The sequence below is a fragment of the Podarcis erhardii genome (assembly GCF_964252035.2).
Source record: "Podarcis erhardii genome assembly, chromosome: 6".
Classification (NCBI taxonomy): domain Eukaryota; kingdom Metazoa; phylum Chordata; class Lepidosauria; order Squamata; family Lacertidae; genus Podarcis; species Podarcis erhardii.
In genome coordinates, this window is record NC_138510.1 from 28,403,814 (window position 1) to 28,422,789 (window position 18,976).

At 41.7% G+C, this 18,976-nt stretch overlaps 2 protein-coding genes across 3 annotated transcripts in view; one reads left to right on the forward strand and one right to left on the reverse strand.

The window, feature by feature from the left end:
• The window catches only part of TGIF2 (TGFB induced factor homeobox 2), a 377,907-nt gene that overhangs the window by 41,187 nt on the left and 317,744 nt on the right, over nt 1–18,976 (reverse strand). The gene's annotated exons all lie outside the window — the stretch shown is intronic.
• Nucleotides 1–18,976, forward strand: part of DLGAP4 (DLG associated protein 4) — a 330,460-nt gene that overhangs the window by 16,846 nt on the left and 294,638 nt on the right. The window lies entirely within an intron of this gene.

Below are 18,976 nucleotides of genomic sequence, written 5' to 3' on the forward strand. Positions count from 1 at the left end.
GACAGACCCCCCTGACACCTCATATTTTGACTGCTCCATTTTATTGTTCCTGTTGCTAAGAGATGCTGAAAGGCCATCCTCCTCCTTTTTTTTCTGAGAAAGCAATGCCTTGTTACGGTACTTGCTTTGGATATTTAATCTGTCTTGTTGTGATGAGTCAGCCTTCTTTGGGTACATAGACATACACTCCCTCCCTCCCAGTTGACCGCTGTTGGCTTAATCCCCTCTCTCTGCATCCTGGTCGTAGAGCAAGCATGGGGAACTGTGGCCCTATAATCATTGTTAGGCTCCCATCCATTTCAGCCAGCAAAGCAAACGGTCAGGATGATGGGAGTTGTAGTACAGCAATATCTAGAGAACCACAGCTTCCATACCTCTCTCTTAGATAGTCTAATTCAGGGTAGACTTCAGACAATGGGACCTCTTAGTTACAATCTTTCTATATTTCGCAACGCCCATAAATGTAGTTTATGAATACTGGGTACTTCAGTTACCCTCACGTTGACTGAGTGCATGTTCGGATTGCAGGAAACAGGAAAAAATACATGACACTACCTTGGAACAGTTGTGCAAAGAACCAACTAGAGGTGGGGCAACCCTGGAGTTAATCCTTAATTCAACCTGGGAACCGGTTAGAGGTGTAAGTGTTGTTGACTTGGTGGGGAATATTGACCATATCTATCAGAGTCACCAGATATGTAAATGGAATGCTGCCTAGCAACACAGAAACAGTTAATTTCAAATGATTCTCAAAATTGAGGAGATTAGGTAAAGGAGATTAGATGAAAGGAAGAGTCAAGAGGGTAAAATCTCTTCAAGATGCTTGGAGGTTATTTAAAGACATGATGAGATAATAGAAGCTCAGCTAGAATGTATGTCACAAACTTGGGAAAGGACAGAGAGAGAACGAACTTCTAAGAGGATGCTAGCATGGTCAACAGGAACATAACCAAAGGCCCATCTATTCCTGCATTCTCAGAATGTCCAACTCTCCAGCAAGTGGCGTTTAGAGGTAAACCACCTCTGATACTTGATAACTTTATCCTCCATGAATCTGTTAACACCTTTTTGAAGCTATCGCATATTGGTGGCCATCCCTACACCTTGTGGGAGATAATTCAGTTTAATTGTACTGAATTATATTCTTTAAGTACTTAAGAATATAAGAGCCTTCTGGATCAAAATCATTCCTCCTAAAGCTCGGTTTCCCAACCCTTGATCATCTTAGTCACCCTCCTGTGCACACATTTCAGCTTATCAATATCCTTCTTAAATTGTGTTGCCCAGAATTGGACACAGTATTCCAGGTGTGGAGTGACCAAGGCAGAAGGTAACAAGAAATGAAATTCTAACAGGGGCCCTCAAACTACGGTCTGAGGGCCGCATCTGGCCCGCCAAAGTTCTGGATCCGGCCCACCTGCCAGTTGCAGAATCCGCTGCTGACTCCCTCGAAGTCCGAGGAAGGGCAATGAAGTGGGCAGGTGACTTCAGTGCCACTTACTGAGCACGCTCAGCTGGACCAGCACATGCTCAGCATCCCTTGGCCAGGGAGGAGAGCAGACCAGTGCCCCTCCAAGTTGTAGCTCCGGCCGACATCAGGCACTTCCTCCTCCTCCTCCTCCTCCTCCTCCCCCCTCTCCTGCTGTGGTGTCAGTGGAGGCCCCACCCCAGCCACTCTTGGCTTCCTGGAGTACCGGGGCAGAGCTGCAAGGAGCAGCAGCAGCCATGCAACCCCTGGGCCCGAGTCAACATCAGCTGGGGACGAAGCGTGCTGGCAGATAAACGGGGGTCCAGACGGTGAGCCCCGCGCTCTGCCTTCCTCCCTCCCTGCTCAGAAACTGGGCCAAGTGGGATCTGCAGCTGCTAAGGTACCGCTGGGTCCTACAGAACCTCCTGAGTCAGGAAGAGCACTATAGCCCCCGGGTCTCCTATTTCCGGTGTGTGCAGAAGGAGATCCAGCCCTCCATGCGGAAGATGTTGGCTTTTTGAATGTTGGCGGTCTGTGCCAGGACCCTGTTCCTCCCCCCTCCCCCTCATGCCCTGCATCATCCCTTCCACTCATGGGATCAGATCCCGGCTTGCAGGACACCCTGTCCCCCTCCTGCCTCTTCTTGCTCTTTTTCCCACCACCTGAGAGCCCCTTCCCTTTTTTTCCCATCCCCTGTTTCTGCCTTCTCCTCCTCCCTCTCTCATTTCTTCCTTCCTCTCTCCCTTCCTTTGCTTATTCAGGTCTGCTTTCTGTCTGGCTTTTCCCTCCTGTTGCTGGCACTGTTCATGTGGGAACCCTGATTTACTTTTGTGAGATAAAGCTTGGAATACGACTTAAATATGAACAGCAACATAGGCTTTAGTTTGGGGAGGTTGTTAACAGGCGCAGCACTTTCCATGATCACCTCCAAAAGCATACACTAGCCTGCTCTTTGTTTATGTGCATTACAAATATTTTGTAAAATTATTTTTTCTACACACACACACACACACACAATGTTTGTGCATATAATAATTTATAATAATAATTTATTATTTATACCCCACGGCTTCCAACCAAATATTAAAAACAATACAGCATCAGACATTAAAAACTTCCCTAAATATGTATGTCATTAATTAACATAAAATTAAAATTGTTCTTCATTTTAAATATTGTATTGTTTTTCCTGTTTTTGGTGCACTACAAATAAAATATGTGCAGTGTGCACAGGAATTCGTTCATATTTTTTTTCAAACTATATAGTCCGGCCCCCAACAGTGTCTGAGGGACAGTGAACCAGCCCCCTGTTTAAAAAGTTTGAGGACCCCTGTTCTAGTACTAAGTGACAAATTGATGGCTCAGCAGAACAGAACAATATGTGAGAGCTCTTAAATGACCAACAATTTCACAGTTGAATTATTTGAACAAAAGAATGCACCTTACTAAAACTCCATAACACCTTCATGTCAGGGATGGGAAAGGAGCCAATCTGACACGAATCTGTAAAATGGGTCATCACTGAAAAAAAGATATTTATTTATGTACTTATATTATAAACCACAGCTCAAAGCAAATAACAACGCATAAAATAAACAATACATAAATAAAAGGAAACAACCCCATTAAAATTCTATTAAAAAGCTATCAACTGAACAAATGACTGAATCAAATAATAATAGGCAACTTTTGTGAAAACTATCCAAAATAGTCTTTAGACAGGGTATTCTAGAGTTTTGCTAGCTCAATTTCTTTCCCAGGTATCTTGATTAAATGCATTGCTAAAGATAGAATTAAGCAAAAACATTAGTGCTGGATCGCACCAAAGGTCCATCTAGCTCTGGTCTTGCATCAGCTCTAGCCACCATGTTCAATGATCAGGAATGGTTGGAGTTGTATTCCAACATATTCCCCATTTATGATATAGTCCAACATAGTGCTTCCCATCATGGCCAGCGCTCTGCCTCAAGCAGAGATTAAAGACCACCAACCACTCCCACTGATGTGTCCCAGCAAATACAAAACTAACCTTGCTCAAGAATGATCAGCATAGCATCTGAAAACTTTAAGTTCTGTCTTGCAAACCCTTTAGAATTCTATGTGAATGTCAAAGATACAGACAGATGATCTAGTACTGGCTTCCTCAACCTCGGCCCAACAGATGTTTTTGGCCTACCACTCCCATGATCCATAGCTAGCAGGACCAGTGGTCAGGGATGATGGGATTTGGAGTCTCAAAACATCTGGAGGGCCAAGGTTGAGGAAGTCTGATCTAGTAGATGCTATATACTTGGACTTCAGGAACCCTTCAACAGATTTTCTCACCAGAGAACTCTGAGTATACTTAGCAGTCTTCTTCCATTAGTGGAAGAAGTCATCTTGTGGGCTGGTAACTGATCAAAGGCCAGGAAGTAGAAATAAACAAGACAGTTTTCACAGTAGAGGGGAGCAAGTAATAATAATAATAATAATAATAATTTTTTATTTATACCCTGCCCTCCCCAGCCAAGGCCGGGCTCAGAGCGGCTTACAAGCAATAATAAAAACAAGATGAATGATTACAACTTAAAAACAAAAATAAAATACAACATTAAAATAATGGAACATTAAAATATTAAAATGTAGCCTCATTGCAGGAGGAGAAGGAAAAGGAAAAAAAAAAGTAGTGGAGTCCACCAAGGAAACAATGCTACTGAATTTATTAAATTTTATAGAACTGTGATGAACAATGTAGTAGTCATAAGGTTAGTCATGAACAATTGTGGGTTACATTGAATTGTTCAGCATGGTGAAAAACCAACTGAAGCATAACAAGTTCCTGGAAGGACCTTTCCCAGCTGGGTGAATGGGCAACCAAACAGCAAAAGAGCTTCGACATAAGTGTAAAGTGAAATCTCCCAATTTCAGACCTACGTTGATGGGTTGTAAACTGACTATGGCTGTCCTAGAAGGAGAACTTGAGATTGCAGCAAATAACTTGGTGTTAGACTAAATGTATTCATTCATATACTGCATTTATATAGCCACTCCCTAACAGGAATTCTCTGGGTAACTCACAAAGGACATTGGTCTGAACCAGCAAGGATCTTAAGTTCTTCATTTTAAGTAGCTCAGGACAAAAAATGGAAAACATGCTAAAGAAAAATGCTCTTCCCACATAGTCCTGGCCTGCCTTCTCACATCCAGCAGCACATGTATTTCAGAAAATATGTACTGGCATTTTAGACATTGCTAGGAGGAAAAAAATGAAATCCAGATGGTTCCAAGTGATAACAGAAGGTGGTTGTAGAACCAATGGTGAAAGTTTGGACTGGTCCAGATGGTCCAGAGCCTTCAGTTGCAGAGACTCCCTAATATATTTATAGTGCAAACAGCATTTTAATAGGAAAGTGGTGTCATGGAGATGTCCTTCGTAGATCTGCAGGCTCAGCTGCTTATCCAGGACATGATCACAGAACAGCTTGCTACCAAAGATATGATTTCACTGATTAACAAGATACCCTTTTAAGTCCCAGTCACAGGTTTTCTGTTGTCACATTACAGACAGTTTACACATGGTAGAATTCAGAACCATCTCAGATTGCAAGAGGGGGCATTGCGTTTTTGAATATTCCTCCATATAAAAACACTGGCTCCATGTGGTAAACTTGCACATGGGTGGAAACTGTTCAGTGTAGTCCTCTCCTATGTCTGCTAATTTATTTCATGCCAAGGTAAGTCAAAGCGGTGTTGCATCATCATCATCACCATTTTGTTTGTATGCCACCTTTCCATAGCTGAAACTATGCCCAAGGCGGCTTACAACATGACAAGGTTTACATAATTACTAACATAATAATAATAATAATAATAATAATAATAATAATAATAATAATAAATAATAATAATAATTTTATTTATATCCCGCCCTCCCCAGCCGAAGCCGGGCTCAGGGCAGCTAACAACAATCAAATAATGCAACATTCTAAAAACATTTCATTATAAAAATTAATTAAAATCAAATTGATGGCAACCATTAAGCAAAAATTCTGTGCAGATTGCCAAAGGAGGGAGTCAGGCTGCGCCCTGACCAAAGGCCTGGTGGAACAAAATAAGTCATAAACAATAAATAAAGCACATCAAAAGGTACACAACCAAATGCAAAACAATTTCCACATAAATCATAAAATCTAAAACTAAAAAATACAACATTGATATCAATAACAATTTAAAATGACAGATAAAAAATAAAAACATTTTTTTTAAAAAGGAGCCATCTTTGTCGAGCAGCAGCAGTCCGATATAGGCCCTCCAGGCCCCTACCCAAGCCAGGTGGAAAGAGGCAGACAGGACCCTTCAGGCTCAGCAGGCAGTCCTGATGCTTCCAGTGATTGCCCATTAGGGTGACAGGGTGCTGCTCCACCAGATTCAGTCTGTCGTCAGCCAGTTCCCACTTCCTGCCTTATTGCTTGCAACCACTCCAGGGGAAGGCATTGCCTGTCAGCTTCCTCCTAGTATTACCTTTGTAAAAGTGAGAGAAGGATGGGAACAAAATTAGAATTAGTTGGCTCTGCTTCTCATTGGCTCTGGCTTCACCTGCTGTTGGGTCTCTGTTAGGAGTCCAGGTTCCCAGCTTGATAACACAGTAAGCGTAGCTCCTTAAAAAGGAGGATTTATTACAAAAACAAACAGATAGCTCCGGACGGCTGTAACAAAGCCTCTAGCATCATCACACAAGATGACCCTTCTGAAGATTTCTTCTGGCATGGCCAGAAGCAATTGAACTTATGAACCTTACGTCTCTTGTTTTACTTCCTGTCTTGCAGCCCTCCCATTTGCTGACTCCTCAGACTGAGTGGATTAGCCCCCACTCTTCCTTTTCTGAGAGGCTATCTCTGAGTTCTTTCACGCCTGATTGTGCTTCCAGCAAACTTTGACTGCATTCTAGCTCACTCTCAGCTACTGCCTTATTAGCTTCCCTGCCAAGGTCAGGAAGAGCCAAATTCTGCAGCTGCCGGCTCCCCCCTTCCTATCATCAAAGCCTCTGTGTTCCTGGCTGCTTTCTGCAGTTGGCTGCAAACCTTCTCTTGGAGCTGGCTCATTCCTGACAGTCTCCCTGCCTTCCTTCTTATCATTCTCAATGGGCATCAGCCACTTCTGAACCCCTCACCTGTGTTCTTAAGTGAAACAGTCCAGAATTCTAATTCTTGAGTCCACGATGGCCTGATCTACACATGCAGCAGAATTACTAGTCCCTAGAAACTGTGGGAGGAAGCGTGCCCTGTCGTTCCCATCCTGCTTGTGTTTTCCTCACAGGTCAGTCACAGGATGCTGGACTAGATGGGCCATTGGCCTGATCCAGTAGGCTCTTCTTCTTAGGTCTGTGCTATTGCAAAAGATGATTGCATTTTTGAATGCTCTCCTACATTAAAAACTCTTTGCAGATGGAAATCCAGAACAGCTAGGAAAGGCCTGTGATAGCACCTTCCTCCTTAATGTGATCATTTTCTATTTGCAGGTGTTGGGGTTAGTTTTAAATGTTGAGGAGCTTCAAAATTAGAACTCCTCCCCACCTCCAGTCTAAAGTGATGCAATCTGTTCTACCACATCTTGTTCATATGTATGTATAGACCCCTGTATTGTCTAAAATGGCTTCTAGTTGCTAGTCTATGAGAGGTGAGGAAAAAGTTGTAATGGAAGCCAACAGACAACTCTGTGGAGGTGGAACTTATGTGATGGGGTTGTGGAGGGGGATCCCTGAATACGAGAAATAAGGCTCAGGGCACATTGACATTAAAAATGTTTTAACCAGGATGAAAGTGCTTTTAAAAACTAACTATTAATAATTACAGAATTTGAATTGACATTCACCAAAAAACAGAACATCTCTACAAAGGTCATCGAAAACATAAGCTTAGCACCCACCTACATTGAAAAACTTTATATACAACTTAAGTGTCAAACAACCATAATCCATTTATAGTTCTCAGTGGTAGTGCCTATATAATGGGAGTGTCCTCCCAGAGATCTAGAAGCATCTTTGGTAGTATGCTTTTGCCAGCAATTAAAAACATTTATATTCATTCAAGCATTTACTGGATTCTAATTTCTTTTTCTGCTCAGTGGTCCCCCTTTGCTGTTTAATTGTATTTTTAGTGGAATTTTAATATAGTTGACCTTTTGTTGTGCAGCACTCTAATATCTGTGTGAAAGGGTAGTAGAGTATATACATATTTTTTAAAAAAGAACATTTGCTTTTTCTCCTATCTCGGTTTGATTCCCAATTCAACTGCCTATACTTCAAATAGTATATTACAGAATTTTTAAAAACTATCCCTGGAGAAGTCCCAATCAACCTGCCCCTCCTCCCAAACTTTCTCTGTGGTGGCTATGAGTTTATTGCACCCTTAACTGGGAGTAAAACTCACAGAGCTCTAAAAGGTTTATTTGTCAGTTGATATTCATGCACTTGCACACCTAAGAAAGTTTGCTGGCTGAGGGGGATGTATGCAATGTCACTCACATATTTAATAGCTGACACCTCATCTGAGTTCCCTTTCCATATGACAAGCTTGTGCATAAAACTCCTGGGTGAACAGCAGTTAAAGTCAGGCTATTGTATTTTTAAACTTAATTTTGTCCCTTGGGGGGGGGCAGGAAGGTGAATAATGGCTTTAGCTATATGTGCATCCCTTCAGGGCCTCAGAAGATAAACTATTTTAAAGTTTCAAAGCAGAGATAGGCCACCTGCTTTTTAATAAAGTGACTAAACATCATAACAGCTGGACTAAAAGAAGACAGAGGAACTAAAACCCAAAGAAATGTAACTCATATTCCAAAGCTTATTCTTCATGAAATTTCAAACCTTTAAAGACCAGAAACAAAGAGTACGAAAACTATCGTATTAAACAGAAGCTCCTTGAATACTTTATTCTGAATAAATGCCAAAGGCCATTTCTCTCCCTGTTTCAGCCACTGCTACCCAATAAAGACTCAGACAGGAATTCCTGAGGGATGGAGAAGTGTTGCAACTTGTAAATGCTTGAAACTAAGCAATACCATGGATGTAAACTACAGTACTTTCACCCAGGTTTAACTGTCATGTGGTCCAACCAAAAACCCCTGAGAATGATAGTTGTTTGACAAGTAGAGGGGGCATAAGGGATACACACTTCTTCATAGCTGAGTAAGATTGTCTTCCATAAACACGGTTTTAACAATGAGTCTGTAAGTGACTGTGGAGGCCAGTTCTAGAACCACACATCCTTACACATTGGGGATATTGGTTTCTGAGCAGTTGTTGTTCACGGTGTGGATTTGACAAGCATGCCTTCCTCTTACCACATTTCTCCCTTGCATCCTGAGTTTGAGTACAGTGGTACCTCGGGTTAAGTACTTAATTAGCTCCGGAGGTCCGTTCTTAACCTGAAACTGTTCTTAACCTGAAGCACCACTTTAGCTAATGGGGCCTCCTGCTGCTGCCATGCCACCGGAGCACAATTTCTGTTCACATCCTGAAGCAAAGTTCTTAACCCGAGGTACTATTTCTGGGTTAGTGAAGTCTGTAACCTGAAGTATATGTAACCCGAGGGACCACTGTATCTTCAAAGCCCATGACACCTTTGGTAAAGGCTGTTCTCCAACTGAAGCACTCACAGGCCAGTGTTTCCCAGTTGTCAGTGTTTATACTACATTTTTTAAGATTTGCCATGAGAAGTCTTTAAACCTCTTTTGTTGACCACCAGCATTACGCTTTCCATTTTTAAGTTCGGAATAGAGTAGTTGCTTTGGAAGACGATAATCAGGCATCCGCACAACATGACCAACGAAGTTGATGTTGAAGGATAATTGCTTCAACACTGGTGATCTTTGCTTTTTCCAGTACACTGATATTAGTTCGCCTGTCTTCCCAAGTGATGTATAAAACTTTTCGGAGACACTGTTGATAGAATCTTTCGAGGAGCTGGAGGTGGCGTTTATAAGTGGTCCATGTATATAGTAAGGTTGGTAGTACAATAGCTTTGTAAACAAGCATTTTGGTTTCCCTGCGGATCTCCTGGTCCTCAAACACTCTGCACTTCAATCGGGAGAAAGCCACACACACCAACCACTCTCAGATCAGCTTAAGAACATCAGCACAGCATAAGAAACCCTTTAAGGGCATAAGAAACCCTTAAAAGCAACAGAGAATCATAATTAAAATAACTGGGGGGGTGTAGGGTTTATGTTTGTAGTGTATGTTGTATATGTTTTTCTTCTTTTGGTTGATTTTGTATCAGTGTTTCTTTATTTTACTTTTATTTTCTGTATCTTTTATCAAGAAATAAATAAAATTTAATCAAAAAATAAAATGACTGGATTAGGACTGCTAATCGATCTACCCATCCTTTTAGAATAGGGATCCCCAAACATTTTGGGCTGGGGGCATATTTGGATATATTAGAAACTGTCATGGGTTTATAAAACCCTTGTTTATGTTTTCAGACTATTTCTGTTCTTGTGTTACTGTAACAGGGCATAAAAACACATTAAAATGTCATTTTTAACAATGAATGATAACCTACACTTTAATGAACAACTGTTGCCTTAACGCATCTCAAAATGATACTTATCCTGACCTTTAGAAATCAAATTTATTTCAAATAAATTTAATTATTAATTCTTTGTTTTAAATGCCATCAGTCTACTAACAGAACTTCTTGGGTTACAATCTTCAGCACATTTACCACTAAATCCCATTTTGATCAGTAAAATTTTCTGAGTAAAATTAATAGAATTGTGATATTATATATATATATAACCACAGTCCATTGTTTGCAGAAAGCCCGTGGTGGAAGAAGGATGAATAAATCAATGGACAGAACTTGAACAGGAGGGCAGTGGTTAAATGAAACTAAATATGAATGAGTAGCCAGATAACATGAAGTCCCCAAGTTAGACTGAATGCTCAGTCTTAATCAGCTTCCCTTTGCATCTGAATTTGCTGAATACCAGAGGTCTAAGACAATCCCATCAAACTTTTTGGTCTGAATTTTTTTGCACCTAGTAACAGAAGGATCCCCTTTTTGGCAAGGGGAATAACTCAGTGCTTTGGGAATATTGAGTGTTTACTACTCTCAGGGGTAAACTGAGGGTTAATTGGGTGGTGTTAATTGCATGGCATTAATTGCAACTAGGGACGCGGGTAGCGCTGTGGGTTAAACCACAGAGCCTAGGACTTGCTGATCAGAAGGTCGGTGGTTCGAATCCCCGAGACGGGGTGAGCTCTGTTGCTCAGTCCCTGCTCCTGCCAACCTAGCAGTTCAAAAGCATGTCAAAGTGCAAGTAGATAAATAGGAACTGCTCCAGCGGGAAGGTAAACGGTGTTTCCGTGCGCTGCTCTGGTTCGCCAGAAGCAGCTTAGTCATGCTGGCCATATGACCCGGAAGCTGTACGCCGGCTCCCTCAGCCAATAAAGCGAGATGAGTGCCACAACCCCAGAGTCGGTCATGACTGGACCTAATGGTCAGGGGTCCCTGATGGGGGAGTTGGATCAGGACTGTAGAGGCAGAGAGGGGGAATGTAACCCTCGCTCCCTGCCACAGCCCCATGAAAAATCACACACACACACAGTGCTATTTGCATCTGGAGTAAAGCTTTCACTGGTGCCAGAGGAGGGTTTCTGCCTGATAGCAATAGCAGCGTTGAATTGCTTGTTCTGCAGGCATCTCTAAGTCTGAACTCAAAGCTCCTTTTGTTTGTAATGTCATTTTGTATCATTATAATATCGTAGTTATTCTATGGCAGGGTTAGCAATCTTTTTCAGCAGGGGGCCAGTCCACTGTTCCCCAGACCTTCGGGGGGGGCGGACTATATTTTTTTTTGGGGGGGGGGATGAACGAATTCCTGTGCCCCACAAATAACCCAGAGATGCATTTTAAATAAAAGGACACATTCTACTCAGGTAAAAACACGCTGATTCCCGGAACGTCTGTGGGCCGGATTGAGAAGGTGATTAGGCCGCGTCTGGCCCCCTGGGCCTTAGTTTGCTTACCCATGTTCTATGGGATTATCATGGTTTTTTGCATCTTGTGCAGTTATGGGGGGGCAATATGATCTTTTGAGACAACTATCAGAGGTGCAGTTTTATGATGCAATTCTTCTACATAGCTGTCACATCTCAGAATGAAACATTGCAAAGTTTATTCTAACCTAGTTCAGCCCTTGATGTTCTTTAATTTTCTCTGAGAGGAGATGCTGATGATTATAACAACAACCTTGTCTTGCCTTGCATAGGGCAAAGAAAATGCTCGACAGGCTTGTGCTTAGATTTTGGCATTTTTTGCATCTGTGCCAGGCTGTTTAGAAAACTCTCGCACACATACACAGTGCAACTGCTGATTGCTAATGTGTGAATTGATTAATGGCCACATAGTAATCCATTCATAAATCTAGGCACTAAGTGACAGCCTATCGATTTCTTCCCAAAGCCTTTCTGTGTACCCTGAAGTGCTTGCATTTTCACATTGGGCTTCTTTTGTGTTTTGTTCCATGTTTATGGGCTTTTCCACACTTAACTTCTATTTAATTTGCTTCAGAAAAGAAAGGGTGATGTGGGGAGGAGCGCTCACACTCAACATTTTCCAAAGGCCAGAATCCATCTTGTCGTCTTTCCAAAAAGCCTGTTCAAAACAATACGTTCTCCTTTTACTCCACATTAGAGCCTCCACTGCTTCTGGAAAAACATACCATGGAAAGTTAACCAGGCATTCATAAACATGGCTGGCAACCATTCCCATGACTTATGGTGTCAATGTTTTCCAGCTGCTCCAGTTATCAGAATTTCTGTCAGCCATATCCGTGATAGCCTGGTTCATGGGTTGCAACCAGTGAGGTCTCTAATTAACAGAGAGTTAGGCTTGGAGAGGGTTCAAATTCAGCCGCAGCCATGAATGGGCTGATCACTTTCTGTTGGTCTACACTCCCTCACAGGGTTGTTATGAGAATAAAAAAATGGGACAATTTGCAGGGCATGATACAGATGTGACAGATTTATCCAAGCAAGTGCTTGCCCAAGGAGGTTTGGAACCGATTAGGTGGCAAAACTAAACCCTTCCTTGGGAAACGATTACAGTTACACAGGAAAGGATCCTCCCCTCTTTGCTACTCCTGTGCTTCTCATAACCTATCCTTTAGGTAATTTGATTCCCCTCCTGAAGAGAGGATTCTCTGGTGCCAGGAAGGGCAGCCCCTGGGCTTGCTCCAAGCAAGCTCTGTTCCAAATCACTTATATTGTATCCTTCAGGGTCAGTGCTTTATCCTGCAAGTTGCCTGAGTGAGGCCTAACATGCCATTTATTTAGCTGCATCTCTCTCCTTTTGATCCCTGCTTGATGCCTCCCAGCTTCCTCAGCTCCCACCTTTGCTTTCTGCAGAAATTCAAATATTTTTGTTTACAGGAAGATTTGCTTTGCTGATAAGTGATACGGTTCTTCGCATTCCATGCTGTGTGTGTTGTTTTCAGATACTCCAGATTATTATTATAATATATTTAGCTATACCCCACCTTTTCCCCTGATGGGACTCAAGGCAACTTACAGATAAAAACAAGAATTTTGTAGGGACCCTTACAAAATGCAAGGAAATTATAGCAGTTAAGGACCATGCTGTTAACAGGCATTTTTTTAAAAGGCAATATTGATATGACAGGATGTACTATCCTATGGTTAGGTCCATTTTCAACACTACCTTGGAGCTGGATGGCTGTTAATGGCAGAGTGGTGGGTCTAAGTCCCAAATTTGTTTCTTAATTTGAATAGATGCATGGAAACTATGCAAATGACACTGTCATTCCACATTGCAAGTACACAACTGGCAACCAATACCAATACCATCCATGCAAAATGACAGAGTGGGAAGAGATCATGTTTTGAGAAGGCTATGCCAACCACTCTCTCATCAGGTGAACTTGAAATTGAAAACGAGACACTGGGTGGAAAACTCAGTGGGAGAGATGAGGAGCAGGGCTCACTGCATCAGGGTCAGCTCCATCAGGCCTCCTCTCCCTCAGTGGTCACGTTGTAGCATCTGTTCCAGCAAGTGCCTTCAGTGGGAGAGATGGGAAGCAAGGCTTACTGTATTCCATCAGCTCTGCTTAAAGACCAGCTCCGAGAGGCATCACCTGCCCCTTAACTGTTTCCAGCTGGTCATTGTAAGAACTACTATGTAACTTTAAGAATTAGTTCCTAAGTTTGTTTCCCCGTCTCATCTTCCCTCCCTGGCCCCTGGGTTCATGCGTGTTATGCATTTTAGATTGCAAACCTTACCAAATGATGCAGTACATGTGGATACGTCACTCAAAACCACCCCAACAAAGGAAGAAAAATGCACATCACCTGTCAACTTCTCAAAGTCACCCGTCCAATGTTTAACTCATTCAAAACAAGCCATTTCTTACCCTTTCTAATCCAAATTTGGCATGGGCCGTCCTCAGACCTACCTCTCCTACACTGCCAAGTTTCAGTCCATTGAATCTCTTTCTAAGCACAAACTGTATAACCCCCTCCCCTCAATTTCTCATTATAATGGCAGAAGGTAGCCAACTTACCCTTAACTTAGAGCCACAATTGTGGCCCTATAATTATCCCAGTGGAACAGATCAGAAATTAGTATGTTTCTTTCCAATACTTCTGCTACATCAGGAATGACTAGCTTGTGGCCCTCCAGAATTGGTTAGACTACAGCTCCTATGATCTGTGACCACCATCCATGCTGTCTGGGGCTGATGGGAGCTGGTGTTTAGCAACATATGGAGGACAACATTTTGGCTACCTCGATCTATGTGCTCATGAAGGTCACAGTGTGGTGTAGTGGTTAAGAGCAGTAGACTCGTAATCTGGTGAACCGGGTTCGCATCTCTGCTCCTCCACATGCAGCTGCTGGGTGACCTTGGGCTAGTCACACTTCTTTGAAGTCTCTCAGCCCCACTCACCTCACAGAGTGTTTGTTGTGGGGGAGGAAGGGAAAGGAGAATGTTAGCCGCTTTGAGTCTCCTTCGGGTAGTGATAAAGCGGGATATCAAATCCGAACTCCTCCTCCTCCTCCTCCTCCTCCTCCTTCTTCTTCACATGCTAAAGTCCTTCTTGGATTATACCACCAGAAGTTCAGGGAGGAGATACTGTTTAATGCAGGAGCATTAAAAATGGTAGTATATTGGTTTCAGGAACTTTTTGGTTGAAGAGTAAGATAAAAGTAAAAAATAAATAAACCCCTCAAATCATAGTATCTAGACCATGTGCAACAAACGTCTAGTAACTGTGCATTTATTGCACCATAAATTGATCATCTAGAAAGATCCACAGAGTGCAGGTGAGAGTAGAGGACATTGTAACATCTAGCCAGTCTAGCTGTTTAAAGAATAATTGGAGGAATGACAGTCAGTCTAGCATTCAAGAAGCATTTGCTATGGCTCTCAATCACGTTGCTAATCAAGGTGGGGATGAAGAAAACCCTGTAAGTATATTCAAGGGTCAGCTGCAGTGGCAAATCGTTGTTAATGCAGACAACAACTGCAAGCACTCTTTCTATCTTACGTGATGTTAATACCAAGTAGACAAGGGTCTTGCAATCAGTAGACTCCTGGCCTGACTCCAGAGCTGCCTGACCAATAAACTACTACCAAGCATGCAGTGTACTGCCCTGAAAGCAAACATCCTCTTTGTGTACAAATTTGAAGATGCAGCCTCACTTTGCAGACCTATTTAAGTGTGAAAGGAAGCAGACTGTTGTTAGGCTTACAGGGGACAGAACACCTTTTTGTAGGTTGGAGTAAAGCCAGCAGTGGGGGGGGGGGTTAGAAATTGCATTCCTACTGTAGAGGGGATAAAAATGTGATCATGACTGATCACTGCAGAATAAAAAAGAAAAACTCATACGTTGCAGCAGCAGCGGGGGCGGGGGGGGGGACCTTCAGACCTTTCTATTACAAATTAGATAATAAAGAGAGATCCAGTGTTTAACCAATGACTGGAAGATCTGCAATGGCTTGAAGCTGTGTGCAGTTTAACCGATTGAAGAGATTAAGGAGTCTATACAACAGGAAGAAAATTGTCCAATAGAAACACCACAGTTAAAAAATAGCAAATGAAGACACCTGGATCCTAGAGTCTGGAAGTGGCTTAGCGTAGATAGAAGGTACCAGATGGCTGCGTCTGTTTTTGGTGCCAGATGTTAAATCACTGGCTGGCAGAAGTATTTTATAAGATGGGCACTCTGTCTTTTCTTTTTTCTCTTTTTGTAAACAGGACTAGTAAATAGTTTACAGTTCAATCCTCAACATGTTTGCTTGAAAATAAATCCCACAGTGTTTAATAGGACTTGTTTCTTAGTAAACAGGTTTAAGACTGAAACCTTAATGCACAGGTGGCTAACCTCTGCTTCTACAGATGTTTCTGGGCTACTGTTCTTATCATCCCTGTTGGCTATGCTGGCTGGGGCTGATGGGAGTTGTAATGCAGCAACATCTGTTAGGGACACATGTTAGCCACCTCCTTAATGTGAATGTGCCGATATTCTTTTAATGCAGTTGGGTAGTACCAATAGAAATCTAGGGTTTCCAAAACCTTTATTCATTCCTTATATCTCATGATACTGATAACAACTGAATAACAAACGTTTAAAAACCCCAAAATAAAGGTAACATATTGGCCTATAAGAAAAACTCCAGAATCATTATATTACAAACCCTTTGTTCGGTAAACCAAAATGCCATAAAATGGTGTGCAAGCCTTTTGAGTTCTCCAGAACTCTTCATCTGGCTAGGTGGTTAAAAAAAAAAAAGTAAAGTAGGGGGAGAGAAAATGTTTTTTAAACTATCTGTGTCTATATCTGGTAATCTGGTCTATATCAAATGAAACCCTTTCAGCTGCTTTGCAGGTTTCAGGTTTTATCCAGGTCTCCTGGGAAGGAGAAACTCATACTGGCCCATCCTCTAACTATGGATACAGCAACCAGCTGTTACTCGGTTCTGCTTCCATCCTTGAGAAGTTTCTTTAGCAGGCAGAGAACAGGACTAAAGAGTAACCAGGCAGTCCTTGTATAAGGAGAGGCAGCATTCAATTTTAGGTTTAGGGTTTTAGGTTATGTACGAGGTTAAGAAAGGGGGTGGTGGTAATAGAAGCCAATCAGAACATTCCCTATAACTGCTAGGTAAATATAGCCAATTTTACTTCTAAAGAAGTTTGGCTAAACTTTAAAACTTGGGGTGAAACAAAATATTTCGATAAACCACCTACTACTGAAAGTGACAACTATGTCCTTTCCCCACCCAAATCCTCTTCATAACACCTTCTACAACATATATGCATCCTGATGCCTTATATTTTGCTGTTTCTGCCCTGCTCACAATCCATTTGTGTCTCCCATGAGAAACAGGTGATCTTATTAATACATGGAAAATGCCAAAATTATTTTATATTGTTCTCATAATCAGGTTTCACTTTCATGCTTCTTCAGAAATTGCAGTTCTGATAGATTCTGTGACATGGGTATCTTGGGAAATTACAGTATACATAGCGAACAGTTAAGAAGGGCCAAAAATGGAAAATGGAGAAGGAAGCAAGTCCTTTAAAATGCAAGTTACTGGGAGGTTTTGTTTTATGCCACAGAACGATGGTGATGGGCTCTCAAAGATGGCCATTTGCTCATCTTTATTACTGGAGGACTTGTCCTTCAAAGAAGAGAGGAAAGTTTGGAGGAAACCCCTCTCACTCTAACATGTCATTTTCTTCTTCAGGAACTTCAGTGCCAAAGGAGCTTGGTAGGGAAAGTATTGGACTACTAACAATCAAAACAATATTGCTCTTTCCATGCAGGCAAGGATGTTACAGATGAGCTTTGACTTTGATGCTGGCTGTCACAAAGGTGACTATTTCAGTCTCTCCCTCATTGAGCAAGAGAAGATAAGATCTAACTCTATTTTCTTCACATCAAACTATACGAAAGCAGGTCCCTGACTTGTGGTTCATCCTGTTCTGTTCAATTATGAGGAGCTTCTTTGATCTCCAATAACTTTTCAGATCACATTAATGTTTCCCCTCCCCACCTTTTCTGTGGTTTGAGTGAGATGAACCAATTCCTTTGCCCCTCTTAAAATGGATTTGAAGCCTTGCTGCAAAGTGACATTTGCAGATATACAGTACTCACTGGATTTTCATCCTCCTTCAGTCTAAGGCACTTGAAGGAAATAGATTCAGAAGGCCTACTCAGGAGTAAGGAGCAGGTATTGCCCAGTGATTGGAATATGGATCTTGAAGCTAGAATTCCATTGTTCTCTTCCTCAGGCTTACCTTCAGCTCTTGGGTGGTACTTTACAGCAGGGATAGCTAAACTTTTACAGCCCAAAGGCCACATTGACAGTAAGCTACCTGTTTGAGGGCCTAATAATAATAATAATAATAATAATAATAATTTATTATTTATACCCCGCCCATCTGGCTGGGTTTCCCCAGCCACTCTGGGCGGCTTCCAACAGAACACTAAAATACAATAACCTATTAAACATTAAAAGCTTCCCTAAACATGCCAGTCATGGGCATAGCCAAAGTATAAACTCATTTATAAACAGTTAATTTCATATTTACTGGTTGCTGCCCTTTTAGTGATTTCCCAAGGATGGACGGTGTGTCATGTTTTTCATTTGATTCAAGAAAGTTGTGTTTATTGCCATCTCTGAAATATTGACTCAGAACCTGCATGCTGTCAAAGGGCAATGCTTGACCCTTTGGACTTTGCACCCATTTGTTGGCTGTTTGCGACTTACTTGACTATTCAATCTCATGAATGGCACATTCCTTCTAAGTATGATTTTACTTGGCAACATTTGTGAGTATTATATGTTTAGTTTCATTGGTAAAAATTCCCATTATGGAAAATATTTTGTTTTTGTTTTTTATCTGTAGACTTTATCTCTTCCTTCCGTTCCCCTTAACACTGCAGATGTAATACTATGATGCTTTTTTATTTTGTTTCTGTCCTTCATTTGTTGTGTTTTGCTTAATTTCATTCAATCAAGTTTCAAACTTTTTTGGGGGGTGGGGAGGGAGATTCATGCTGCTTTGTTTAAGCCTGGACTGGGATGGAGGGTAACATTACCCTCCCGTGAACTGGAGGAAAAGCTACAGTGTCAAGATGCTTCCATCACCCTTGGCCTATGAGGTTCTGATCTCCCTCCTGCTAAAATGCAAAGAGAGACTTATCGTCTTTAGAAGGAAATGTTTTAGATCTGTTTTATTGCTATTACACATTTTTACATCTAGACCTCTCAAGTGGAAATATTTCTCAAAGCTGCTAATGTGAAAAGTATATTTTTTTAAAAAGTGTTTTAAAAAAGACCAAACTGCTAGATAGTGTTTTCTAGAAACCAAGATATGAAGGTAACACTAAGCAAAGAAATGGCTGCTAAATCTCTTTCCCTTCTCCTAGCTGTTACATTTTCCAAGAATTTCTACCTGCGGCACTCAGCACTGTGGAGATGAGTATGTGTCTAGCTAGC